The sequence below is a fragment of the Patagioenas fasciata genome, chromosome 3 (genome assembly GCF_037038585.1).
Source record: "Patagioenas fasciata isolate bPatFas1 chromosome 3, bPatFas1.hap1, whole genome shotgun sequence".
In the NCBI taxonomy this organism is placed as follows: domain Eukaryota; kingdom Metazoa; phylum Chordata; class Aves; order Columbiformes; family Columbidae; genus Patagioenas; species Patagioenas fasciata.
Window position 1 is genome coordinate 6,101,804 of NC_092522.1, and position 27,297 is coordinate 6,129,100.

At 41.1% G+C, this 27,297-nt stretch overlaps 1 long non-coding RNA gene across 3 annotated transcripts in view; it reads left to right on the forward strand.

Moving 5' to 3' along the window:
• The window catches only part of LOC136099350 (uncharacterized), an 87,356-nt gene that overhangs the window by 19,105 nt on the left and 40,954 nt on the right, over positions 1–27,297 (forward strand). For all 3 annotated transcript variants that reach the window (XR_011738084.1, XR_010651075.2, XR_011738085.1), the window contains 2 exons: positions 8,681–8,749; positions 24,852–24,940. This is a non-coding gene — a long non-coding RNA (uncharacterized lncRNA). The remainder of the gene's footprint in view (positions 1–8,680; positions 8,750–24,851; positions 24,941–27,297) is intronic.

The window sequence follows — 27,297 nt, forward strand, 5'->3', positions numbered from 1 at the left end:
CTTTCTGGACTGGAGGTTGCATCATGTTCAAATCTTCTCTCTCGGTGCTTTGGACCCTGTGGATTGTGTAGTTGTTTTGTCCAAGTTATTAGGGCCCAGGCCAGGAAACCTGGGCTACAGTGACAAAGCTAGTGTGGACTGATGAGGGGCATTTTGGAGTCACCCCTCTCCAGACCCAAAGGAACAATCCCTCCACCTTTGCATGAGGTTTGGGAGGAAGACAGGCTGCTGCTTCAGTGGGGCTGAGAGAATGTAGCTATTTCTACAGGCAAGCAGAGATGTGAAATGGCACTTGTCTTGGTGGCAGAGAGGAATCAGGCTCTGCGTTTCAGGATGCAGTGAGTTTTGTAAGTTATACCTTCTGATTACACAGGTCACTGAACTTCATTTAACCTGTAGCTTTGGGAATGTGATGGCATTAAGAGAGGGCTGAGAAAAGAGTTTCTTTCCTTGAAAAAATGCATAGATGTTGACCTTCTATTTTACCCTGAAGTAAGGCAAACAAAGATGAAAACGATGAGGTTTTGCAAAGGCAAAACCTGCTTTGTTTTCAATTTATTGTAGCTTTTTCTTACTCCACCAGATTGTTTTGATATCAAGATTAAAGTGACTCCAATGAAATAAATTCCACAATTATTTCCCAGAGGTTATTTCTATTGAGTGCACTTTTTCAGAGGAGAAACCCATGTGACTGGGAAGCTTTCCACTAGATCTGGAGACTGCCAGGTTATCTGTGTTGGGGAGGACAAGAAGGCCCCAGCACTGTCCCCATGGCTGCCCTTGCAGCAGGCTCAGCAGTGTTCCTACATAACCATGAGCTGAGTTTTGGGACAGCGAGCACAACCGACCAGCAGGAACTAGGAATCTATCCTCTTTTACTGTTTCAAAGACTAAACACTTTAGTATTGTTAGGAGATTTTTGAATGTTTTTACAAACATGCCTTTTCTTGTGTGAAACAACAGGATTTCTGTACAAAATCCACTCTGGGGAAAAAAAATAACACAACTGGATCCTTATGAGTAAAACCACTGAGTTCCTGAGGTGTGACCCTATCTCAAACAATTCTTTTCTAAAATACAGTCCCTCAGTTTATAGATTTTGTGAGGAGATAACTGCAGATGGCTGCTTTACATGCTGTGCCCTTTCTACACCCAACATGAATGCTGTGCTTTTCCTGAAATTGTCTCCAGTCCTGTTCAAATTCTATGGAGAACTTATTTTAATAATAACTTGTCTAGAGAAACAAATTTAATTATATAAGAACAAAAGAGACTCTGGCTTTTAAAATATACAACCTGCCTGTCTGCCACACAGGAGCAGGAAGGGCATGAATCCTGCAGCTCCTGACTTTTTTGATGTTTGAGAAAGACCTTGGCTTCTAACACCACTCAAATACTGGTATTAAAAGCCCTGACTTGATGTTCCCAGCTTAGCAAAATACATTGTTACTGTTGTGGAGGGAGATGTTGCTCATCACTTTGTCAGCTGTATCTAGGGAGTTATTCGCTGTTTCCATGAATTTAGGATAAGCAAGTTGCAGTGGTCCAAAGATAAATATCAAACAGATGTTGTTTGAGAACTGATACAATTCTTTTTTTTTGTTAGATTGCTGCAATACCTTAACTATGGAAAGGAACATGTTATAACTTGATAGAAACTCAATGCACAAACTAGCATGCATGAATGGTGCTTTTTGACTGAATTAGCAAACTCCTTTAGCTGTCTGCAGATGAAACGCATAAAAGAAGCCTGTCTAATTCCTTTAATTTCCATCGCTATGCAGAAAAACATCGGGCAACCAAAGGCACGCATCTACCTTGGCCTGCTCTCTACTATAAATAGGAAGGTTGTTATCTGCAGCATGCTCTGCCCTTCAAAAGATGTCAAGACTTTCTTTCCCTTTGGAGAAGAAGGTAACTGGCCTGCTGAATGAAGGTGACTTATTCCAGGCTGCCACTTACCTAGTGCTGAGGTTCCACAGCCTGTTTTTTTGCCTCTTCTTTTATTGGATAATGAAAATACAAAATCCAAACTTTGCAGTAAACTAGCTCTTGGTTTGATATGTGTGAATCTGGTTAGAGTGAGGACTTGGAATTTTTTCAAACGCTCTTATTTGGATGCATTTTGTTGTGGTTTTGCTTTGGTTTTGTTTGGGTTTTTGTGTTTTGGTTTTTGTTTGGTTTGGTTTGTTTTGTTCCCCCGCTGCCCCCATGTTCCTGAACTTAGATGACGACGATGATGTGGATGTGCTTTCACCATTTCCCATGTGAATGGGTTCCTAACATCTTCACAGAATTAATAACAGCTGAGCATAGAGGCATATGCTCAGCACAGCACAGAGGGAGACCAATTGAAGAGGGAAGAAAAGCTAAGAGCTGCAATTCTGCAAAATAAGTTCTCCCTGTACATTGGGCCCAATCTTTTTCTTGGGGCAAAGCTTTTCACTGGCTACAGACAGAAATCTCAGCTAATTCTTGCTGCTGCTACCAGTTTTTTTGTGGCGGCAGTACTGATGGACTTGCTCAGCAGTAGGGCATGTGGCTTCCCACTGACATCTCTGCCCCTGCCATCATCAAATACACTTTCCCCTTCCTCCTCCCAAGCCTTGAACCACTTTACAAGCGTCTAAAAGAAACTTGTGTGTTGTTGAGCTTTAATAGCACCAAGGCTGCTGTACCTACTCACTCCTTCCCTTGTGTAAGTGAGAGCTTTTTGTGACTGTGGAGGAAGAGCAACAAATTTTAGTCTATCTTTCCTAATTTTACCCTTTATCCCAGTGTTTTTGGAATAACCATAGTTTCCTGGCAAGACTCTGCTGTCTGTAGCATGTTGCGTGATGTCCTTGTGTCCATGCGGCTTCAAGCTGTGATGGTTTGGCAGTCTTGCTCCAGAGAACATCTTAGCTCTAACTGTGGCTCATTAATAGGTTTGACGGATAAAAGATTGCACCAAACTTATTCCACAGCTCCAGAGAAACTTAGAGTTGAGTACTTTTTACTAAGCTGTATTGCAATGCCCCCTGTAAATAGATCAGAGCTGTCTGGCCCCTGGTTAAGCTTTGCTGGTTAAGTGCTCGATCAATGAGAAAAGTGGTTGGTGTCAGGGATGCTGACAGGTAAAGGCATCACACTGTCATCCAACTTTTTGTCCAAGGAAAAACCCTTGCTAGGAGAGCTCTCTGAGAGCACTTAGACACTCGTTGCCCGCTGTCAAGAAGCTGGACTCCAGATTAAGGAGGTAAAAAATGAAACTGACTGCAGGGCCAGCCTGTGGCTGGGGAGCTGGATGTTTGCTCTGTGCAGCATTGCTGTGCTTTCAGCAAACCAGGGGGAAAAGCCATTTGCTCTTGTCTTCATAGTGGGCTCTTTCTGAGCATGGAAAAGCTCATAGTCTGTCGTAATTAATGTATCGTTAGCTTGTCATTACTCTGGTCACCTAAATGTCAGTGCTTCTACTCTCTCTGGGCTTTTCCAGTTAGAGAAGCCTGGAGAATGTGAAAATGAAGCTTAGAGGTGGATTACAGTAAAAATCTCAAGTCTAGGAGGAAGTTGGGCCTTTATTTGAGGTGTGTGATGAGATGGAGGGTTGGTTGCTCTTCCTCGGGAAATGTACATTCAGATCTGCTTCAAAACAGGCAAACGGGAATGTCTTAACACTGGTTGGCACTCTGAGTAGTTTGTGTCCCTGCTAAACGTAATGTGGCTTCGTAAGGCAGATGGTTGCTCGCAGGTCACGGGGCAAGATGAGGAGGCAGAGGAGAGGAGTCCATCCAATCTGGCAGAGAAAGCAAAGTGACTCAGTGCCAGGGCGTGTAAAGGAAGCCCGAACATTTTACATTGTTCTGCAAAAGCTTGGCTATTGGGATCACAGGAACATACAGCTTTGGCTCTGCTTGTTTATAGAGGGAGCAGCAAGAAGCATGTGAATTCTGTGTGCTTCAGTGGCCAGCATAATTGAAATCCATGACAAAATGTAAATTAACAGCAGGGAAAAATGGTCCTTCTTGTTCCATCTGAGTTGTTTGCTTCGATCTTGTTATCCAAGATGATTGTGAAGGGTGGTCCTATGACTTCAACATCCCCCTCTAATACCAAGAGAGGGGTGAAACCCCAGTGTATCTGATCCTGATAAGCCAAAACCTTTGACATCATGGGGCCAGGGGGTTCTGAAAAAGGGGATTGGTTTATTAATTGATATATGTGTGTGTATATATATATATATGAAGAAAATGGTGACAATTGTTTTCACAGAACATGCAAAATTTCTTCAACAAAGGGTATAAAATATGTGCCCGATTTTGCTAATAATTAAGTAGTCCAAGGCTCTTAATTGGACAGATAAGTCAGAGGCCCCGGTTCAACAGGGCACTCGAGAATCCTGATGCCTGAGAAGTCCCTGTGAAGTCACATAGAGGATGTTCCCTTGACTACAGAGGGATATACTTAAGTGCTTTTCTGGAGAGAGGCCATCAGGAGTCAGATGTAAGGGCTCACAGAAGCCAAGCTATTAGAGTAGTAAAGCTGCTTTAGTGAACAGTCTTACAGAATGGGATCCTAATTTCATGAATAAAGATAAGAATGAGGAGCAGGATGCCTGTGGCTGGAGGAACAGGGCCCTGCATGTTTCTCAACAGAGACACGGGCCTGAGGTAATGGCGTGGGTTTTCTGTAATTATTTTTTTAACTTGTTGCATGTCTTAATCTTATGGGATAAAAAAGTCTTACTCAGCTTGCTGTTGGTGGGTTCTCCAAGAGAGGTGAGAATTAAGCCTGTCCTAGGTTATTTACTGGAACATCAGAAATTCGTATTCTGTTATTCCAGCAGTTATTGTCTTGGTAGGAGGCTCAGAGAGGCTGCGAGCAGCATTCAACAAACAGGCTCTGTAGAAGACTTACTAATTTTATTGGTCCCATTTGAAAAATTACATTCTCTCATCTCCTCCAAAAAAGAGCTGTGATCTCCATCTCCTCCCACTCATCATTTGCAATATAGCCAGCTTTATACAGTAGATAATTATAACATCGGAGCAATAATATTTAATCCAGACTTGCAAGGGGCCTGCAGTTCCTCAGAAAAGCGAGGGAACTGCAGTCAGTTTTTCCAACTTCAGCAACATGCAAAGACACGGCTGTGTGGGCTCTGTGGGCTCGGGGGTTTCACCCCATCTGCTGAAATAAAGGCACTTCTGAGGACATACTTTTTTTTTTTTTTAAACCCCTCAATCCATAGCTTGTTATCTGGGGAGATGGCAGAGAGAGCTGAAAAATAGACAGGCATATGTGTCACTGAATGAATGTACCTGCTCTGCTGTGGCATAGTCGCAGCAGTGTCGCTGCTGTCATCTGGCACCACCGCCAGCATCAAGTGACAATGAGTCTGTCACGCTTCATTTACCGGGCTTTGATGAATTTGGTGGAATCATTGCCTGGGTTGACGGACTCTCCTCTCGTATAAATGACACAGGAGGAGCCAATGGTTCCCAGTGGCATTGGCGTGGTAGTGCAAAGGAGGCAGCTTGTAACCCTTGGGGGTGAAGCAGGTTTGGGCAGAGCTCCCAGCCATGGTCAAAGGGGGCTACGGCAAGTCTGGGAGCTGCTAGAGCAGCTTGGTACAGCATGTAGTAACTGGTATTTCCTGTAGGAATTAACTCCAGTTGCTAAAGATCCGGTTTGAGCACAGAGCCCCAGCAGTGCATCCTAGGGGCTTTGTGTTAAATTCCTAATTCATGGATGGACCTCACTACTTCCAGGATGGAAGCACAGGCTTTTAAAACCCAGATATATCAAACATCCAGAGACATAAAAGATAGATTGTTGGTACACAGGAGAGGATCTGACAGATGGGATCCAACCCTGCAAAATCACATGCAGGAAGCTGTGGGGCATCTCTCCTTTCAGTGGAGACTTCCCATGTGTAGGCTGGTATGAGCTGTCTCAGATCACCATGATGATAGTGTTTCCTAATCTAATGCTGAAATTCAGCTGGCCTGTAGCCCTTGGAAACTCAGTGAGTGATTCAGCTGGGTTGGGCTGAACAACTGGATTTTGATGCATTTAGATTCTGAGCTTCTGTGGAAATCGATGTCGAAAATACCTTTTGGCATCTGAAATACTTCTAAAATCTGGCCCTAAACGCATTTATCCTGCAGAAAGTGTCTGAGTTGCAATCAAAATGTGGAATTTATGACAAAATCTGTACTGTGGTAAGGCATTAATGCTACTTACTCTGAAATTAATAGCAGATGCAACGCTGGCTATGCTGCAGAGAGAACAGGGGAAAAAATATGTATTAAGAGTTTTTTTTTTTTCTGAATTAAATAGGTAAGTATCCCAATCTCCTTTATGTCTTTCTGGACTGTGTCTACAATAGTATTATATGGGCTTGAATAATCAGTGATCTCAAGTTACATCAAGCAGCACCACTTGGTTGGTGTCCATGTGTGGTGGGGCACAGCTATGCCTGTCTGCACATCCATTCTCCTGGTTTCTCAACATTTAATCATCACCCCAATACCACAAGTTTTGTCTGAGATCCAGGACAAGCTTTGCATCATGCCCTATGCTGGGACAGGCAGAGAGGGGCTGGCTCAGCAATGCCCTTGGCATTTGTCTCACAAAACCTTCTGGTGGGCAGCAGCTTCCTGTTTTGGGTGCCCCTTCAAATCCTTCTTGCACCCCCAGCAGGGCCATGCTGGCTCTTCATCAGAGCTGATCACATCTCCAGCCTCTCTCCATCAAGCAGTAGGACCTGCTGCTTCACCTTATTTTTGGTACAGTGCCAGCAAAGGCAGAGCTATTAAAACTAATTAGATAAATATATATGTATTTCATAATCAGGCAGTTAATTATGGCTTAGGGAGCAGATGGCAGTCCCTGGCATTTAGTCTATTTATTCATAGCTGTTTTAAATTGAAGTATATATATGCTGCAGCTAATTATGACTCCATATAAAATATGTAGGTGATTGTGAAATTAGTTCTTATCTCATCACATGTTATTTGTCTGGAGAGTGCAAGTTGCTTTGGGAGATCAGTAGGAAGGGTCCCGGTGGTAACACTTCTCTCCTCTCCATGGTTTGGGTGGCAGTGCTTCTCACTTGTAACTAATGCTCTTTTGTAGGAGAATTGAAGCTTTCATTTACTTTTTTCTTTAAAATATTATAAAATGTTGAACTCGATCTTCTTAAAATCTAGATGGGTGGTACAAAAATAAGAGCCCTACCACTGCTGGAAAAATGTGGAGATAGAAACTCTTCATATCATCTAAGAAATACTTGGTTTCTTTCCAGTGTCATCTGTAAAATTTTCACAGGTGTTAGTGAAATATATTATATCATCATTTCACACACACCCCCGAGCTGGAGTTTGTTTGAGAAAAATATTTGCAGAAATGAAGATTAGGGAAAGTTTGAAAACCTGTGTGGAAAATGAGGAGGCAGAGTTTGGGCTTCCAACACCCAGTATACCCACCACGTGCTTTTTAGGGTCTCCTCCTCAGCAGGAGAGGGACATCCTGAGCCTGGAGCATTTGTGTTCTCTTCAGTGTCACACTAGGACATCATCAGGTCTAATTTAATTGGGGAGTGCTGAAGGGTGCTGATTTCACAAAGGGAGAACAAGGGAGAGATGAGTGAAATGTCATAGGAATATATCAGCCTGCATACCTGGTGAGCTATGGAGGTTTTTTGCCTTAGCAATTAACTTCTAAGGCATTTAGTTCCTGCTCAAATTAACATTTTCAAAAGGGAAGAAGGAAACCCAACATTGCATCCTGAGGAATATCATGGTTTATGGCCTTGGCTGCAAAGCTTGAAAAAGCTAAGATCCATAGGTGCTTACCAGATCAAAACTGAGGCCACAGCATAAAGCTTTTTTTAAGTAAGGAAGAAGTTGGATTGGAGGCCACTGTTGTCTTCAGCTTATGTGCTAAGACCTAGAATGGTGTGATCTGAATTTTTTGAGCTTTTTTTCAGACCTGAAAGTATGTACGTGAATCAGTCTAATTGCAGATGTTACAGGTAAAATCCCTTAAGCCACGTAGATCGTGACACCAAACAAATAAAGGAAACCATCACAGAAATGGTTCATGAAGTTCATACTACTTTTTAATGAAGTTATTCAGTCTATACATTCCCAGGTCAATGGTGTCTCTGTCTCCTCTTGCTCACTGTATGTATAAAGCTTTTTTTGATAAATAAAGCATTTCAGAAATTTTATAACAGCTTACATCAAGTTCTGAGAAATAAGAGATGACTCTGTTCCTATATTGTGACTGAGTAAGCAGAATATTTGGGAACACACACTCCTTATACATACCGTGAGTGGATATATACATATTCTGATGACAGGCTGTTACAGAAATAATAATGGTGGTTTGTCCCATTTGCAGTAAAAGCTGTGAGACCCAAACAGTGAGAGAACATGATTCAGTAGAGCAACATGCTTGAGTCTGGTGTGTGTGGTTGGTTGGTTTCTTTGTTTCCCCGAACAGCAGTAGTGTTAGGTTTAGAATGTTTCATTTCAAAGTGTGGACTTGAAAAATGCTATTTTTCATTTAGATTATTTGGAAAGAATAATAAAAATAATCAGAAGTAATGTTTTCCCTGTGGCTTGAAATCTTTTGGTAAACACATTAGCTCTGATGGTAAAATTATATTAAAGAAAATGTTCTTTTTTTCCAGGAAAGAAGGTAAAACCAGAAAGATCCTGGGGTCACACAAGAACTCTTTGTAGTTCAGGAGCATCTAATGGTGAGTAAAATAAGAAACTGGTTCCTGAAAAAGTCTACTATGCATTGCGTCAAACGATTAAAAAAATAACTGCAGGGAATCACTGTTGTCGTAACTGAACAAAGACTGAAAAACTGAAAGCACAAACCTTTGGCATTTCTGTTGCCAGAGTTTTGGGGAGACAGATGTTCGCAGCCTCCAGGGACCCCTGTGTGTGAGCATCCTCTGTTAACTCAACTTCTCCCCACTTCCAGCCCTTTCAGAGCTCTACAGGGACACTGTTGCTCTCTTTCATTTTTGCCCAGCTTTGTCCCTTGTAACCTTCTCAGAGGGACAGAGAAAAATCAATTGAATTCTACTTGTTTTTGAGGGATTGGAGAATAATGGAAGCGGTTCTTATGGATGCGACACAGAGTGCATCCATTCATCCCCGAGGCGCGATGAATGGAGGTGCAAATTGATTTTGACTACACTACCTCCAGAGCCAGGACTTCGTCAGGAACCTTACAAAATAAGACAAATTGCATTCTATGTTGTATAGAATTATACTCTTTGTTCTTTAAACATGTCTAATGCCAAATAATATCCAGGCAAGTCATATGATTAGAAAACTCCTTGGGAATCCTGGTAGTTTCTGATGCTCTGGAAGGGCGTCAGGAAAATTGTTGTCTGATGCACGCTGTCAGATTTGCCTGCTGGCTGGTTTAGCAATGAGGCTAACGAGGTCAGCCTTCTTAATTTGTTAAGTGTGTTATGCAATGTTTCTGTCTTTGTGATTTATCTTTATTTTTAATTGTTGTTCTTCTTATTAAAACATAATTTAATTTCAGTTTTATTAAACCAGAACATTTCTGCCATCACCTACAAAAATCAAACTGACATAAGAATTACTATATAACCACACAATTATGCTGCAGGCTTGTAGGCACTTCACCTGTACAGAGATGCTCCAAATTCCCCTGCAATGATCAGTTACTTCAGTTCTCCCTGACTTTGTGATTGACTATTGTGTACATATTCAAAATATTAGTCTAATTTGCCTGAAGTTTTCGGCTGGTTGCCATCAATCATTTATTACTCTATAGCCTTTCTCTTTTGTATCAGAGTTCTATAAACATCATATCAGTACGTAAATATGTACTGAAGTGACTTTTATATTGAACACGTATGTAATTTATAATCATTTGGTGTTCTTATTTTATCAAAAAGATTAAAAACCAGCTGGGTTAAAACATAGTATTTCCCAAACTATGAGATACCAGAAAGTGGGAAGAAAACCCAAATCTGGAATAATATTAATCAGCTCCTAACATAGCACATAAGATATTGGGAAGTATATGCAGTTTTCTATTAAATTGTTTAATGGAAGAAAGACAAACAACAAAAACTTATTTTAAGCTGGTGAAACAATTCACCCAGAATGTATGTGTTCTCTATACATACCAAAAAAATTCAAGGCAATAGGAAGAAAGAGAAGCCAAGTCTCCAAATTCAAATCCTGTGGGCATATGCAGGGTTCCAGCTCCTAGAAGCAGACCCCTTGAGCCTTTTTCCCCTCCAGCTAAAACTTGGGCTTGCTAATCTAACACTGATTGTCATAATTTGTTCATTCATAATTGGAAGTTAATTGCTATCACAGTACAAATAATAATCAAATTATTATACTCTAATGATCATGTCATAAACTCCTGGAGAAGGAAGCACTTAGGAAGGAAGAGCTCTGTGTGACCTCACGCTAATCAAAATTGCTGTTGAATTTAGTGCTTCTGTGGCATTGTTACTAAATGCAAACCGATGTATCCTGCTCCAGCAGGTAATTATACTTGACCAGGCTGAATTGATTTGCTTTGTGTTCAGTTGAGCTGAACTGACATACAAGTGACATCTCCTAAGTTTATGGCACCTGTCACTCATCTCAAATAAATGACCTTTTCAGAGATACAGAATTAATTTTCTGACATGCTTCTGATATGAAAGGAAACTACCTTATCTACGTTAGCTTAGGAAATGCAGAATTTTTCCCTCGATTAGAAAGCTCAAGGAATGCATAAATGATATTTAATGCATATCAGATATTGAATCTTTGAAAATGTGAATGGTTTCATGAATCCTGAAGACAGCCTATCCTCATGATTGTGATTTGCGAGATACTTTTATTCTTCCTTATCATTGATATTGAGTTGCCTGCTACTTCCTGCAAGGGCTCTCTGATTCGTATCAGCTTGCAAAAATTTTAAAAAGCAGACTTGTAGCTGTGATGTAGCTAAACATCCCTTTTATCAGCGTCAGCCTCCAGCTGGGAAGGTGACAAGGTGACGCTCCCTTTAGTGGCAAATCGGCTCCACTCGTTTTCCACCCAAGTGCAGTCAGAGTTCACTCTTAGTTTAAAGATGGTTATTGCAAGAGTCAATCATCTGCCAGTCATTTCACTTAGCTTAATTGCATGCACCCAGGTAATTTCTATGCTTCTCATTTAGTGAATACTTTTAAAAGTTATCCTGTAAGGTTCCAGGGCGTTAGCTGCTCTAGAGGATGTCAATCTATCATTGCTCTGCACACAGTGGATGCTTTGTGTTGTAACCTTCCACTAATAAGAAAATCAATATTTTAAATCCCATCCTGTTACAGTCTTCAAATTCACTCTGTTTAGATGAAAATTTTTTCATCTCCTCTGGAACTAAAAGCAAGGGAAGAAATCTTATCGGTTCTGTAAATGGATTTTGATCTTGAAGGATGTGACTTACAGGACAACACATCTTGCCTCCTGTGTTTAATGCTGAAAAAAAGATATACACAATATCCTGTTTGGTATTGAAGTGACACAAGCAGCAAGGACAGACCGTCACAAAGCCTTGTCCCATCTTCTCAGTGTCATAAGCTGACAGGGAAGGAGACGGTCCCTTTGGACTTTAAGAAACAATGTCTTTTTCTGCTGCCACGTGATTTGCTTTCTGCACCAACAGTGAGGAAGAAGAGTGGAAACTCTTTGGGTGGATTTCATAGGCATTGATTCATGCAGTTTGTTTTGTCCTGGCAGTCTAGAGAAAGAGCTTAACAGCTCCTGTTTGCTCTTGGTGCCAGAGCCCTCCAGACAGTGGCTCACAGTCCCACTGTGAAGAGTGTTGCAGAATTATGTATTGCCCTCCCATTTTCTGCCTTCTTCCTCCTCGTGCCACTGTTACGGTCCACATGGAGTGAGGAACCTCTGTGGCCTGATGGAGTAATATTCTGGCACCGCAAGGATTGCCATCATTTTTTTTTCTCAATTATGGAAAAATTGAAGGATGGAAAATAAAAAAGGCAAATCTGGAATGTGTTGTTTCCCTGTCGGGAGGAAAGAGCTAGATTGGGGTGTGGGACACAAAGCTCAGGAGAGTGCATTACACCTTCTGCCTCACACACAGCTGTTCTCGGAAGGTATTGCTGTTCTGCCAAAATCCATCCTGTCCCGACCCGCCTGTGTGAATTGTGGTACCTGGTACAAGCCTCTCTGCTGTCTGTGACTCCAGAGAAGGTTAAAAGCTGGGCTAGCAAAGGGCAGTGCTGCCAGGTCGCCGTCCATCCCTCGCTTGTTTCTGTTCCCCAACCAGAACAAGTTTTTTCCAGATGCTGACAGAGAGTGTCAGCAGTTTAAATGGGTTTTGCTGGTGAATCTGCTCCTGTTGCTGCTCAGATCCTGTCCCTCAGCTCAGAGCACGTCCCTTGGGACACCTGGGCCGGACTTTGTCTTTGCTGTGGTGTATCTTTCCTGAAGTGGTGTGGGCAGAGGGATGTGACCCTCTCCTGAGCATGGTTTGAATTACGAGAGATGGGTACCCTCCTCTGTCACAGTTTATTTGCCAAGGGGAGATGACAATACTCCGCGTTTCCCTTTATTCAAATGCTTTTGGCAATTCTGAGTGTGATTTTGAAAATCCTCATGGTACAGTTCATGAAAATATAACTTGTGTGTAATGGAAAACACAATGTTAATGCATTATTAAGAACAACATAATATATTGACTACTCTGTTAGTCTCCAAGCTTGTCTTCCTCCAGAGATAGCTCTTGATGCTATAAGCTATATAATTAATGACCAATTGTCATATATTAAGTCAACCATCTATTTTAAGATTAGCTGAAATTTTCTCAAGGGAGAAATTAAAATAAAGTTTCAAAGAAATCACCCCTAGCCGTCCCCAACTTTGATATTTAATACAAAATAAGCTTGGCTACATGATTCAAGTTTTTTGGGGAGGGAGGCCTGGAAAAGTGTTTTGGGCAGAAACCTTAGAGTGAGTCCCATATTACCCAGAAGTGCCATCGTAGCTGTACAGGCTCACCAGTACCAACAGTGCAGAGAAGACATGGCCCTAGGACAATTCTTTCTATCGGCATTAGGCTTCCAAATTGTGAGTGTGAACTAGAAAATAACTGGGAGGAAACAAATTTAGTAGTGATTTCTATGAAACCAGTAGTCCCTGCTTCAATGCCCGTTTAACTTAGCACAGTGGGGAGCCTGAAAATATAGACAGTAAAATTCTCCTTTCATAATGCATGAATTAATTTAGCCAGCCTAGTTAATTCAAATGTAAATTATGTGTTGAAAGTGTCCATTATTTATTGCTTCATGTAAGACTGTTTTTCTGCTTCTCTCCTTAATTTCTGAAGTGCAGCAGAGAAGTGCTGAGCCACCAAACGCTCTCTTAGACACCAGCCAATTTTCATATGCTTTCAAATGACATTTGATTTTTATGCTCCAGTTTAAACCTGATTTTGGGATTGTATATTTGCTTTGACTTGTTCGTGGTTTCCAGCTGTGGAACATTTCCACTGCCAAGTGGTTCATTTCCAAGCAAGCTGTTGAATACCAGCAGGAGCAGCACCTCACCCCAGCTAGATGACCCATTGCATGCTGTATTTTCCTTCAGGTCAGGTTGGAAAGCAACTGTGTGGTCCTGCTCTGTGTGTGTGTCTGCACACGTACTTGTACATACATGTACACACACACATACTCATGTGTATAGGAGTTCTCTTGGATATTTTCCTCTGGACAATAGTATGCAGTGTTCTTCCACCCCACCAACTAATTTCACAACGTGGGAACCTTTTGCGGCTGCATTTTGAGAAAGGATGACCACCACTTCAGGTTTTCTAGCTTCATAGAAAGATGATATCCTTTCCTGAAGGTGCAGAACTCACTGGGTATCTGCCAGTGCCAGAGTGACCCTCTGCCTCTCGTTTCCCCAGTCACTGTCCATACAAGACCATCCAGAGTAATAAACATCTTATTTGGGAAAAGCATCAGAAAATGAAGGAAAGGACAGAACAAAAGAATGGGATATACAAGGAGTTGTCTAATTGTGGTATTTCTAGGGCTTTATTTTATCTCTTTTTGCGTCTTAGGGAATATTACACCATAATAACTGAGCAAGCGGCAACTCTTTTACCAGTGTCTCCTCCGGAGCGGAGGTTTCCATTTGTGTTGTAGGAAGGTGGCATCATTTGAACCATCAGCTGGTTGTTCAGGGGGAATCCACTGCAGACCTCTAACAAAAAATGCTGGAGGAGTCCCACCAAAAATACATGGCAGCCAAGCAGGAAATCAGGCTGCAATTTTGTAGAGGGTAGATGATGATTGAAGTGTTTTGTGTTTAACAGTAAGGAAAGTCCTTTTCCATTCACACTGCAATCATAGTTTTCCATGTATAAAGGGAAAAATGCTGTGCAATTTGTCACCTGGTCATTGAGGTGAAGCAGAATGGCCAGACGTCCTTGCAAGGACTGCCAAATTGTTTCTTTTCACGTGAAGAACATTTTTTACTAGACATGGCTTTCCATTCACCATTTCCTTTCAACATTACCCAAGATCTATGCTTGAAATGGATAAGCGAAGCACTATGAGCCCTTCCCTCACACAGGTATATAAATGATTCTTCATTGAAGGTCCTGAATTTGATATGTTCCCCCAGCTAGATGTGTTGGTGAACTGCTATTTCTATTTTGCTGGCAAGCATTAGGAAAGCATTCAGTCACAAACACGTGGCTGGGAGAGCAGGATGTGAAAGGAAGGAAGACTGAGAACTTTGTTTTGAGCTCTTCAGGTACTTTCCAAATGTCTTGGATATTGTAGGCTCGTGGAATTTAATTGCAAAAACACCCTTGATGGTAATGGGAAATTGTTACATTCCCTAGTGTTAATTTTCTTAGCCATTTCTTAAACTGGTTGATAACTGTATTCCTACAGTGCACATAAAGAAACATCCCAAATGTTCAGTCTGTTTTCTTTATTCCAAACTTTCTTGCTCATAAAATATTTAAAAACTCTCTACTTTTCTTTGGTTTTAGTACAGACCTAAGTTTTCTAATTTAGACTTTCTACTGTTAACAGCAGCCTTGCAGAAGCGCTACAGGTCCTTAAAAATTTAATAACTTTAATATATATCAATGTAGCTTAGTGCATTGTTTGCAGAAATGGATCATCTGTTGCTTGCAGCTTGAGCCCAGCTGGGGAGGCAGTGAGGATGGCTGCTGTTGTTCACCCATCTGAAGGCTTGTCTGTGCACGGGCGTACTTAGCAAGACATATCCCAAAATCATTTCCTCTGCAGAGATCTCTTAGTTCAGGGCAGGGCAAAGAAGCAACTGCTCTGTTTCAATTTGAGCCAAGTTCAAAGGTGCTCTTATTCCAAAATAAATATCTTAATTTAGGTCGAATAGCTGCTGTGATTTAAATTTATATGCTACCTCAAACTGAATTAATTTTCAAGTGTAGACAAGATTTAAGCACTCGGAGGCTGACTTTTAATTAGTACGGCTGAAAGCAGCACCACAGAGCTGGTTTATCTTAATGATAGAAGCTAAACCTCATTAAGTTTTTTGAGCAGCATAAGAAAATGTAAATAAGACAGAGCCCCTTAAAGAGCTTGTGGCTACTCCTGTCATTTTTATTACTGATGTGATTTTTGGTCATAATCCCATCGGCTTCGCCTCGTTGTTGTGTGTGTCGGCTGCGTTTCCAAGTTGGCACCGTACCCGGTTATTTGAGCAGTACAGCGGTGCCGCTCTGCGAGGACGGCAGAAGGTGACACTGCTGTTGGGGACGATGTGCAGCCCTGGCCCCGAGCAATCCTGCCTGGCTTTGCACCACATCTGTGCACGATAGTGCAGGCAGAGGAGAATCTTGCTTTTTCGCTTTCTTTGATGCAGACCACGCTGTGCAGCCACACACCGAGAAGCAGAACAGCTGCAGCTGGCCTGGCCCCATCCCACAGAAGACATGTATTTCTGAAAGATAAGCACGTTACCTTGGAGGATTTGTGTTATGTTAACATGCCATCTTCCCTCAGCTAGGAAAATGAGAAAAATAAGCTTGTCTCTGCCTGCAAATGGCAATGTGGTCTTGGCTGTCTTTGTTTTCTGTGTTAATCAGCAACTGGGAGCTGGTTTATTCAGCAGCCTGGAAACCAGTGTGACTGTGGCGACCCAGGGAAGTCCAAGGTTGCAGAGCACTCGCAGCTGCAGCAAAAGCAGGACTTCACCCCAGCCCAGGGATTAAACGCTGCTGGCAACTTTCTGCAGCTCAGAGACAGAGCTTTTCTCTTTAATTCCTTATCTGGATCTGGACGACTTATTTCTGTTCAGCTGGTAGGCAACAGTTGTTGGGTTAAAAAGGCCATCAAGAAATATAGTCTTTTTTTAAATTTAGTTAGAAGCAACAGATTCTTACTGACATTTCCCCACCTCCTCTGTATTCCTTTTCACTCTCAGGACTGCTGTCAAAGCCAGCATCAAACTTCTGGAGCTGGCCCAGCTCCAGGGAATAGCAGGGCCAGAAGACAAATCTGTTTTGGGGATGAGGTGGAGAGAGATGTAGAGAAAATAAAATCAGTCTGTTATTAAAAAAAATATATATAAGTAGAAGGGGATAATGTGTTTATGTTTAACAATGATTTTATTACAGATGTGATGTACAGTGACAGTATGTTAAATTTCCTAGTCAACAGGGGACAATACAGAACAATTTGTGGCAAAAGAAAACAGATGCAATTCTGTCTGCAGCTTCACACATCTGCTCTGCAAGCCAACGCTCCTCCTATAATTCTCTAGGAGGGATCCAATAAAAATGATATAAAATTTGATTGCATTAGTGGCACTAGTTATTAGAGTGAGGAGCCAGAAAACTTACCCAGGGGCTGAACATCTCCTGTCTTTTAGTGCAGAGTAAATGATGAGGCTGTTGGTGGTAACAGCAATGCTACAGTGGGGGAAAGGCAGAAATCATTTCGGAGCACTTAGCATGCTGGAGTGGGTGGCTCAAAATCAGAGTGGCAAAGCTAATAAAAGAGTAATAGGCAAAGGTGTATCAAGAAGGATGGAAAGTAAAAGTTGAGATGGTATTTAAAATGAAAGAAAAAAAAAAAAAGGAAAAGCCTCAGGTTGTAGAAGAAATCTGTGTGATGTATCTTCCCCTGCCCTATTGTTTGATGCTGTCAGTTGTAATTTTCTATATAGAAGACTTTTTATTTTTATTTTAAAAGGCTGTAGCTTGGGAAATAAAGCGAAGTGAGATGAGGTAAAACAAATAACATCAGCTTTCATTCTGTGTCAGAACATCTACAAAAGGATTGAAATGCAGTCCAGCTGCTCTCCCTTAAATTAAAAACTTAGTCTCTTTTGGATTAAATCCCTTTTGCAGACAGGCTCTGTGCAGGACCCTCGCAGTCGTTGTTCCTGGGTGAGCCATAGTCCACAGTGGGAATTGAGATGTTTCCCAGTACAACAGGGATGCTGGGCCTGACCGGTTGTTTCTATTTCATCATGAGTTGTAACCCCAGATTATTTCTACAGTGTGCTATCTACAGATGGTAGTCCAGTCCAAATGGGGAAAAAAGGATTTATTTTCCAGCAGAAATGTAAGGTGGCAATCCTTCCCTTAATGTGAGAGAGGCGGCACTTCAGAGAGGCGGCTGTCGAAGAGCAACTGTAGCACGTGGGGACCAAGAGGTGAATGCTCAATAGCGTTAGTGATTCACAGGGATAAGCAAGAGACACACAGAAGTATATTTTATTTCTACAAAAAAATTTTCTTGTGCTTGTGTAACTTGCAAAGCCCCTGACTTGAGACCACGTTTATAAAGCCATTTCCTCAGAGAACAGCTGCTCTATAGTTTCCAGGGTCTGACAGCTATAACTGTGAGAGCTCAGAAAGTCCTTGTTCCCCATTAAAGCCTTGGTCTTCCCGCTGCAGCTTCTGAGGTGAGGGCGTCCATCTTTGTCCAGCTCCCCTGAGCGCCGGGCAGACCCCCGGCTGCCTCTCCTCAGCATGGCCATGTCTTCAGCCTGGGAGGATGGGTTTTGACAGTTCTCTGAGGTACTTTGTTGCCTGCTGTCGAGTCTGGGGAGTGGAAATGGGGACAGAAGAGGGAGGGAAAGGGGATGCTGCCATGCTGGGGGTGAGGAGGGCTTGCTGTGAAGGGCTGACAGAAAATGGCCGCCACCGCTTCCCCTCACGTCACCTCACATTACCTTGCCCTCTCCAGAGCCTTCACTGCTTGTTTTGGGTCATATCCTCGTACACTAAAGCAGCAGGTTTTGCTATTTTTAGTGTTATGACTTTTGTTAGTGTTTAATAACTAAATCCCAGGTAATGGCAGCTGCTTTTACTGAGGCATTTGGTATGGCAGCCTTGGGAATGACTAGCATTATTCCCTCTCTCCTGCTTGCCCTGGGTGTTTACAAAGCCAAAGTGCTCCATAAAACCTTTTTGGTCAGCCTGAGCACAGCCCTTAACTGTGTCTTTGAATATGTTATTTTTATTAGCAGAGTCCTTTATCTGCAGAAAACAAAGTTCAAAGTGCTGACTGAGCAACCCCTCTCACCTCAGTAAGGACACTGCAGTAAGAACAACACGTTTTCCTCTCTGGTCACGTATCCTTTGTGAAATGTAAATAAATACTAGGCTATGAAGCATGTTCTTTTGCAGAATACGGTGTTATTTAGGAACTGACAGTGTCTTGCAAGGTAAAACAATAGGCAACTTTTTTTTTTTCCCCTCTAGTAATAAAATGCTGCATTTAATGGCATCGGGTTTGTTAAAGCAGTGTGAATGCGTATTACAGACAGTCAAACCAGTTTACCTTATGTTTAAACTAATTGAGTTTATTGGATTGTGACAAACAGATTTAGATACTAGGAGTCCTAAAAAAAAAACTAGAATCTATTTTACCGTGGAAGATTTTTGCATTTGAAAATAAATCCACGCTAAAATATGACAAACATTAAACTTAAATCCAAAACTAAATTAAAAAAAAATCATCAGACAGCGATGTCCAGTACTACCTTTCAAGATTTTAACCTGAAGTAATTTAATGTTTTCCAAATAAAAATTAATTTGTATTTGCAGGACCTCCCTGAAACGTTTTATCCTGGCGTGTGTGACTGACTTGTTGCAGTGACCTGTGGGAAGTGTAGTTCCTGCCTGCAGACTGTTCTGCAGACATTTGCATGTTAATGCTATAATGGTACTAATATTTTGACTCTGTCTTACAAACCAGATCTTGCAATACCACTTTTCTTAACCTGAGGCAAAATATTTTGATCTCGCTTCGTAAATGAAACCCAAATATATTCAAAAGAGCACAGCTTTTCATTCAAACTCTTTTCCAGCATAAACATATTTCAGTGGAACACTCCTGAACCATTTCAACTTCCAGCTACAATTTCAAACAGCACAATCTTTTACAGCCTCGCTTGCTAGATAAGACCAAACCTGTGTGGTTTTTTTTTCTGAATAAACAAACCATTAGTTAGAGCTGTAATGCAGAAAGCAAACCTTTCAGCATTGATCTTTTACTGGCCAGTTAGAAAATGTTTGAGGAAATGTTTTGCCAGGTAAACACATTATTGATTATTTTAGAATAAAATGAGCCAAGAGGATAACTAGACAAATAAAATGGGTCAATATTTAAGAACAGTTTTATGATTTTGTAGAGCTGCACAGCAAAAAGCCAATGGCAATGAGATTGCAGTGGCAAATATCCTTAAGAAATGTGGCGTTTCTGATGCTGTTGTGACCCATTCCCTTATCTTCTCAGTATATTACTTAATAAAGACAGATAAACTGTTGGCAAGCCCCTGGAAACCAGCTGACTTGACAGACTACCTGAAGAAACATGAAATTACATGAGAATGTCAAAGTAAGGGGACAAATTTCTTACTGCTTAATGTTTTGAGCCTTAAAACAGTGAAAATTTGGGCCATTGGAATCTTAAATTTGTAAACTTTGCAGCTTAATGTTTCAGACATCTCATGTGTTAGCAACGCGGTGACCTGAGACTGGGGTTTGCTCTGTTCTGACAAAGGGTCTATTTGCTAATTGCTGAGGATGATCCAATGGGAGCATTTGGATGCCCTCAGCACACCAGGGTACGCAGCCTATCTGGAATAGATTTCCAGAGGGCTACAGATTCAGATAAACATATCAGGCATAATTTTCAGCTAGCATAAACTTCTGTAACCCTACTTAAGTGAGAATAACTGACTCCATAGATTTATATGAGGTGATGATTGTTTATTTTCACTTTGTGTTAGAAATTAAGCTGAAAAAATGGGTTAATAATTCTGAACAGGCCTTTTTCCCCCCCTTCAACTGACATTCATTCATTCCTGGCTGAGCAATTGTTTTCCTTGATTAAAGGACTGCAGACAGTGTCAGAACAAAATGCACTTTTTGCATATTTGCTTTACCCATGATGCTGAAATCACTCTTGTGTCAGTTTTCTGACATTTTTCATGGTTCAAAGCCCCACCCCTATAAATACTTGAAAGGAGCATCTTGCAGAAATCCTGTTAGCAGAAAGCAATTTAATGAATGAGCCTGTTCTGGAAACCATGAAGAGCTATCATCCATAAGAATAATCCTGAATACACTGTCTGAGAGCCTGAAGCCCAGAATGTTCTTTGTGGACTTGTAGGTAATTGCCACAGTGAAGAACATGCATAGATTAAATTAAAGGTATGATTTTTTTTTTAATTCAAATGTATTAAATCCCACACTTGCTTCACTTATTGTCAGCATAAGGCTTCAGGCATCTTTGTAATGTAATAACCAATGGAGTTATATACACAGCGTTGTTCTGTGGCAGGTGACAGCACAGCTTTGCATTAATATCAGGCTATTATTAATAACACTAATATATTCACTTGTAGAGACAGTGCATCTTACAAAAGGTTTATTATTTTTGAATTGTGTTGAACTGTGTAGTCTGCACTTCATTGACAGCTGGCCATGGGTTTGTCTCCTGCAAAACCAAAAATCTTACAGCTGCATTAAGTTCAATTCTTTTCTCTGCTTGGTTTCTGAACCATGGCTGGCACCACAGGACAGATTAATAACCAGGGGATTAACAGCAAATACATTGTGCGTGTGTGCTGCAGACGATATGGCTGATCTTGATGAGATGACAAAATAAACTCATTTATGCTTCAAGAGTAGCAAAATAGCCTCATGGATCAGCAAAACTTTGCATCCTATTTCATAGAATCATGCTATAATCAGTAAGCATGTTAAATTATACTATCTATAATATAAGGTCACATTGCAGGAGCCTGGTGGCTTGTGTGAACCACAAATCACTACCCTGGTAGAACAGCTTTGCAAAGAGAGACCATAAAAGTCACACAAACTGAGAAGCAGTGGGGAAAGCTACGCTTTTAAATGTAGAGTCGCTCATATCACAAGCCAGCTGGCTGAGAATAAATAGTTTACAATTTTAAATCAGTTGTTAATATTTCTAGGTGATATTTCTCTTTGTATCATGCAGTCACTATGAGACAGAGAGAATATTTATGCACTAATGTTTCACACCAAGTGTTCTAAGGAGAAGGGGAGTTTTCAAAAGCAGCAGCCTGAACCAAGCTAAGCCAACTCACCATCACAACCCTTTCTAGGAGCTTTTGAAAAATCAGAACCAAAGGGTTTGGTTTTGTTTTGCTCTGAGCACAAGCAGGAGTGTGGACTTGCTGGGGTGTGTAGGAGGGATCTCTTGAGCACATTAGTGGAGTGAATCTCAGAGGTGGCCATGGTGGCTGCCTGGTTCTGGTGCCAGGGTGTCTTGCCCTGTTAAGGGATGCACCTTCTGGTCACATTGTGTGACTTGGGGTCAGCCTAAGGCCATCTGCGCCCCAGAGCTGATCCAATCAGTGCACTTACGTACCTCTGTGGTTCTCAGTGTCCACAGGATGGGCACTGATACAGGAAACCAGAGAGACAGACAGGCATTTTGGGTAGCACACTGGAGAATGTGACACAAGTGGTAAGGCTGGTGCTTCTGGGGAACGTGTGGTTTAAGACAGGACATTTAGTTCCTACAAACGATTTGCCAAATGTTTCTTATAAATCCCCTAGCTAAAATTGTAAGATCTGTCAAAGTTCCCTGGGACTTATAGCAGCCTAATAGCCATAATAAATTACTGTATTAGCACAGAGAGAACATGCATGCAGTGATTAATAGATTTTTCTCAAAGTCATAGATAAAAATGAACAGCAGAGGAAAGGAAAACCTTCCTGTTAACTCTGTGGGAGCTCCTGTATTAATTGGCACATAATCAGGTACAGCTGCTAATAATCATGCAGCTCTTTAAACCAATACACACAGCACTGCCAATACAGCCTTAAGAGCCAGAGATTAGAGAATATGCACATATTCTTTGAAATTCAGGTTGCTGGATAAAAGTCTTATAAGCTTATGGATCACTGATCCTGAGTTCTGCTTATGTCAAGAGGTAACAATGTGGGGTTCCCTCACGTTGGAAACCATCTCTTCTCCTGCTTGCAGGTCACTGAATAATATCTGCCAGAAGATACTTCTTTTCTGTGTCCTGTATCTTCATAATACCAGTGTTCAGAGCATCCACTCTTCTTGATGGGACATTCTGCAGATTCTTTGTGGGCTCTCCTCTTACTGGGTATTTTTGTCCTCTGGAAAAACTGCGTATCTCAGCTTGCAAGAGCCACCACTGGGTCACACAACACCAGGCAAGTTAAAATAAGAAAGGAAACATAAGAAAGCAAATGGATTGTGTAGCAACAAAGGATTTTGCTCATGATTACAACTTTGTAAGCGGTTACAGATCAAAGTCAAGGGGCCAATTCCCCCTCCATAGGGCTGGCTTTCTGAGTAGGCTATCATCCTGGGGTTTCCATTGTTGCTATTGAATGCAAACAAAGCTTCAAAGCCCTCTCCCAAGGACCTCTCTGTTTCTTAGGGTCTCTTGACCTCCTGCAGTCTTGGTGTGGCTGTTCCATGTTCACATAAGCATTAACGAGGTAGCTTTAATGTGAAGCAGGACAGCCCTGCTTCGTGCCACTGGAGTGCTGAGCTTTTCCTGTTCTGTTTAGAAGATCCGCTGAACTGCATTCGGAAGTGTTTATGCAATGTTTTGTTAATCGCAACATTTATGTCTTTTGTCTTCATGGCACTTTTACAGTGGCCGTGCAAGCCATTTTGCTACCTGCTAGTCATTTTAGCTGTGACAGTTTTCATGTGGCTTTACAAAACTAATCAGCAGCTGCACGTGTTTCTTTCCTCCAAAATACCATTCTCTGTCTTGGCCTAGGTGTTCCTTTTATGAATATTCATAAATGTGATATAAATTGAGTGTGAGAGATGTACTCTCTTATTTGAGGTGCTTCCTTTTATTCATGTCTGCAGTGTGCTGACTTTATAATCTTCCCCCCCAAAAAGGGAAAGGATAAATGAGTAAATACACACACTTGTATAAAAGCTAATGCTGGGTGTTGCCTGGCGACTAATGGCTATCAGAGCCAAATTAGCCCAGCTGCTCTGGAGACACAGGTGATGAGCAAACAGGGACCTGAGAAACAGGAAAAAACATGAAGGGGTGATTAACTGAGTTTACAAGAGAAGGAAAAGGTGAAACAGTAAGATGTGGGCTAAAGTCCATGAGGTAATCTTTGTCAGTTTTATTTGTTGCTGCTTCTTTGCCCTGATCATGGTAGACTTTATTTTTTTTTTTTTAAACACTCTCATTTTCTTCTTGGCCGATCCTATGGTTTGCTTTTTCTGATGAAAGTGTGAAGGGTTCGGATGTGGGTTTTGTAATTTTGTTCCAAATGTGTTATTTTCTTGAGTAGAGCTTGCCCTATCTTGTGCACTTCAAAGGCACAAGCACACTACAGAGCATGCAAAGTGCAAATCAAAAGTGATATGAGGCAGGTCTTGCAGAACATTGTGCTGCTGTTGTTTGTCAACCATGGTTGTTGTTTTGTGATTCTTTACTAGTTCATTCAGAGCAAACAGGTACTGGACAAATCCCTACAGCTTGAAAAATATGGTTGGATGATCTTTTGAGGTCCCTTCCAATCCCTAGCATTCTGTGATTCTGCTTTTACCAGAAGTGATGTGTACACTTGATTCTGTTTTTCAATATCCTGAATATGCAGTTTCCTTTATAAAATATGCAGCAGTTTCTTATCTGTCTGCATAGTGATTCTACAGACTTCTTTTTTTTTTCCAAAGAAGAAAACAGGAGAGTAGCTTTTTATTGGAAGGAAAAATAAATATGAGGAAAAGAATACAAATCTGGTACAATGGAAATAGAGTGTAAGAGAGTTATTGAAAACTCCAAAGAACGGAGCCTGTGTGGGAAACTGTCCTGAATTTGTGATTGCACTTTAAACTCTGTCTCAACAGTTCCTTGTATTTTGTAAAGTGTTTTTGCCTAGGTTGTATTTTAAGCTTGTAGAATTTACGCTTATTTTTTAGTTTTGAAAAGTGCCATGCTAAAGAAATATGAACTACCAAAAATAGGGCACAAATAAACTCTGGGATACTGCTGGTGATTTATACTAAAGCCAAGCACTGGGCTATTTTGGTTATATCCTTTGTGTGTGTCCCTCCTTAGTGTGTAGTCAGCATTAAAAATAACCTTTCACTATATATGAAGAAGTAATCAATACATAGCCAGGTTACCTGCCAAGGAGGTGGGGTTTGTGTTTGTTTGTTTTAAAGATCAAAACATAATAATATTATTCCTTTGTGGTTTTTATTTTTAAAAAGTTTATTCTGTGTTGTTTGAAATAAAATATGAATCCCTAAATATTGCTTTTTTCTGACATTTTAGAACTAGGAAGGACTTAAAGTCTGACTGCTTTGGAGGTTTTGGGATACTTCTGAAGATGTACACTGGGAGCTGTCATGCCTTTTCTGAAGGTAAGAACAGTCACTGTGCTTTCTTTGGGCTGGAGTGAGAACCTGTGAGCTTTAGCTGACTCTAAGAGTTTTCCCTGAGTCCATGATTTGTGTGCAGTCAAGTTTTACTGTATGAAAAAGGGCTGTAATTGCTCAAAAGATGAGATTTGGTGCCATCCTGAAGAAAACAGACCTTTTTACCTCTTTGAACTACAAGAGCAGTTTTGAAAGTACGTTAATATTACTGTGATGAAATACACTGCAATTGATGTAGGACTATTTGAGCTAAGAATGAAAGGGGTTTTTTCCAATAACTTAATATACTTCTACTTGCTAAAGCTGTGTGCCTTGGTTAAGATATAGACAATGTTATGAAGAGATGAGCAGCTTGGTGCATTTAAGACCTTCATAATTCATATCTCTCTGGAGTACGCTCAGAAATAGAAAGCATACTGAAGACAGTTAATTCCAGGTCTGCCATAGGATCTTGGGATAGCAATATTGAACATTAAAGCAATAGATATGAAATAAACCCCAAACGTCATTGGAAGCCACTGAAATAAATGTTTTTCTTCAGCATGTTTTTCCTGTCAGATGTTATAACACGTCCCCTGTTGCAATGTATGTGTCTGTGGGTTGGACCCTTGCGTAACTCTGACACGTGTTTCTGGTATCTTCAGGTTCTGGGACTTCAATAAGTTGAGGCTTTATTTTTCTAGTGGAAAAATGTGTAAATTATAATAGCTTGCATTAATTGTACATAATACTTTGCTTATGCCCTACCTCATTTGGAAATGCAGAAGTGTAGCTGTTATGCTTCTTGATGGACAGCCTGGCTGTTTCAAACTGTCTTTATGCCTGCAAGGGAAGATTTTATGTGTAAGACCAGAGATTTTATCTGGCTGATTCTGCAGGATGGTTATTATTTTCCTTTGATTTTAAGTCTCATTACCTTTTTCCTGCAATGCCTTTCCATCCAAAATGAACCTTGAAATGAGTTCATGTTCTATATGCACTTTTCTGTAAACCATGAAAAAGGAACCTTTCTGTTTGCTCTGTCCTCATCTTGCTACCCAGAAACTGTGTTTCTGATTAAGTTTGAATCATTGTAAGAGAGAGAGAGAAATTTTACCTTTCTTATGCCTGTGCATGAAAACCTCAGTATAAATCCACCTGGGAGGTAAGGGGGAGAAGAAAATCTTGTCTCCACTGCTGCAGGTGCTGGCTGTGAGAGGAAGTAGAGTCTTTTCCTTGCTGATGCTCTTCTGCTAAGTCAAGCTGGGGTCATGCAGAGACATATGAGAGCGTGGGGAGCTTGGGAGGTGTCACATGGAAACCTGAAGCTGGACTCAGGGCTCTGAGGTGATGAAAAACAGAGCTAAATATCTGAGAGTGTGTGACCTCATTCTGGGAATGAGATTGTGAAGTGAGAAGAATGCTACATGTCGCATATTGAAAGGAAAACTCTGCAGCTTCAGCCTGGAAATGATGAAATGATGGTTATAAATGTACAGCTCATGAGGTAGCCCAAATACAAAGCCTGCAAGCTGAAATTATAGACCGCTGGTCAGCCACCAATGACATATAAAATAAGTGGATATGGTTTTATAAGAGCTTCTGAAAGATGTACTGAACTGAGAGATGTTCTTGATGATAGGAAAATGGCAAAGCAACTTTCTTCTCTTTGCTTCTGCTTTCTTCTGCTTGTCTCAGTTCCACCTCATCTAACACTTCCCTTGTGTTAATCACTTGGACTGCACAGTTTTCCTAGCACCCTACCAACCTATAAGTCTCTCTCTCTTCCCACCTGCTTCCTTAAAGATTAGTTTCATGTTATGATCCACCAAAGTAACCCACCTAACACCTAGCTGTAGAGATTGCAGTAGCAGTTTCACATCACCGACAAAATCCCATCAAAGCCGGAAATTGTTTTCTATATGTGAGTGGCAAGGCAATTACTGAGCTGAGTGACATGGGCAGAGCTGTGCATTTACACCAGAAGCTATTGCTATGGCAGAAACTTCTGGCAGGAAAGCACTGACTGACTGACGTCCTTTGGCTTATTATTATGGGCCTTGTGTAAATGAAGTAGAAGCAATGACTGTTACTGCATTTCTAATCAACAGTGTTATGCCAGTAATTAGGTTTCAACTGACTTGCATCTCCTTTCTAGGCATTAATTGGAGGAAGACATGCAGATTGCTGGTTAATAATAGAACAGTTATAGTTCTATAATCACTTTCTTCATGTTCATCAATTTGTTTGATTGCTTGTGTGGCAAACATTTGATCCTGCATGTGTCTATTTAGCCATCAGACTTGTTTTATAAACCACATTGTTTATCAAGTTAGTGACATCTTAAAGTGCTGCACCATACC